Source organism: Daktulosphaira vitifoliae, unplaced genomic scaffold (assembly GCF_025091365.1).
Source record: "Daktulosphaira vitifoliae isolate Bord-2020 unplaced genomic scaffold, ASM2509136v1 Scaffold_1, whole genome shotgun sequence".
Lineage (NCBI taxonomy): Eukaryota > Metazoa > Arthropoda > Insecta > Hemiptera > Phylloxeridae > Daktulosphaira > Daktulosphaira vitifoliae.
In genome coordinates, this window is record NW_026099572.1 from 80195088 (window position 1) to 80196877 (window position 1790).

Sequence of the window (1790 nt, forward strand, 5' to 3'; positions counted from 1 at the left end):
AACTCGATAGACAACAATAACGAAAACAACTTATTTACATAGACATATATACACTATATACATTTTTGCATGAACACAAACATCACACGATTTTACGTACTCGCGTACTATGTTTTTCAGGCCCTTCCAATAGAAACGCTGTTTGATCGTTCAGTAGGTTTCTTTCCATTCTGGGTGACACGCCAGCGCATCGTCGTGGTATCGCCAAATCACACGCTGTGATAAAAAGAAAACTGAAGTTTAAAATGTTTTTTTTGACTTCTTAAAGAAAAAAATTCAAAATTTGACTTTCTAAGAAACATAGAAAAAAATAAAACTAATTCATAGACACATTCAGAATAAAAATCGGATCTCAGAAAGTATGTTTAATTTACTGTCACTTATTGGTCTAAAACGCGCATTTGCAGGCCTCTTAATTGAAAAAAAACATACCTACTTAATATCTCTAAATTTTTTTATAGCGGTTTAAATTTGATAAAAAAGGATAAAATTATTTTTTAAGCACGTAGACAAAATGTACGATAAGTATTTTTCTTAAAATTTAGTATCGAAGAACGTAAACGTAGTATTAGTGATGGTCCTATACTAAAACGTAAATCTGGTGGAGTACGCTGAAAAGAAGCAAACCAACAAAAACTACATAGTATTGCACTAAACAGAAAACAGTTAAAACTTAATTTTGAACAAAATCTAAGTGAATTAAAATCTCAACTTGTTTCAACTCACCAAAATGAAGAAGAATTTGACGACGATGATTTAAAACATAATGGATCTATAAATAAAGACAAACAGATATCACAATTTTCATCATTATTAGTCCCTGTAACTAGCAATTATTCTACACCCAAGGAAAATGTAATAATTACTGAGACTGAAGTTTCCTTTATTTCAACTCACGGTTCAGAAATTTCTGTAGATTTAAGAACTCAGGAAATTACTAATAAAAATATTGAAATTCAAGAGTTTATTGACGAAGACATAAAAATTAAAAAATGTACAAACAATACAAATGAACCAACAACAAATATAGACTTACAAGAGCTATCATTTCAGTTATTGTCTACTTCATCTCTTAACTTTAAAGCTTTAAAACATGATTCAAATTTAGCTGAAAAGTTGACGTTTCTGTTGAAACATCCCATTCAACCCCAATATACAGAGTTGCCTTTTAATCTGTATAAAGTGTATTACCGCCAGTTGTCTGATACTGATAAAACACGAATGCCAAGACAGTAGTTATTATTTAATAAAGAAGAAGAAAAAATGTATTGTTCAATTTGCAAGGCTTTTTCATATATTAAGGATTCATTATTTGTACAAGGTATGAAACATTAACTAAGCACATTCACAAGCAAATTCAAGTGCATGAAAACTCTAAAGTACACAATGAAGCCGTGTACGCATATTGTGAAAAAATCTAATGATATGTCAGCACTCATAAACGTAAACCAACGAAACGCTTTTTTAGTATAAGTTTCAGAACGAAAGCTTTTCTTATCTGGAATAATTGAAGGTATTCTTTATATTGGCAGACAAAGTATTGCTTATAGATCACATAAAGGAGAACAAGCCTTAACTTGAGACTAATTAACTGTCCTGAAGCAGTGAATTTGTTTTTGTTGCTAGATCGTTTAGCAGTGTTTTTTGGTCAGTCTTATAAGCGGATGGCAAAATGGAAAAGAACTGTGGTTGAAAATCATGTTGGGTCTGACAAAATGCTTCACTTACAAAAGATTGGACAAACCCGTTGGTGGAGCAAAGACGTTGCGTTAAACCACGTATTTGACCCA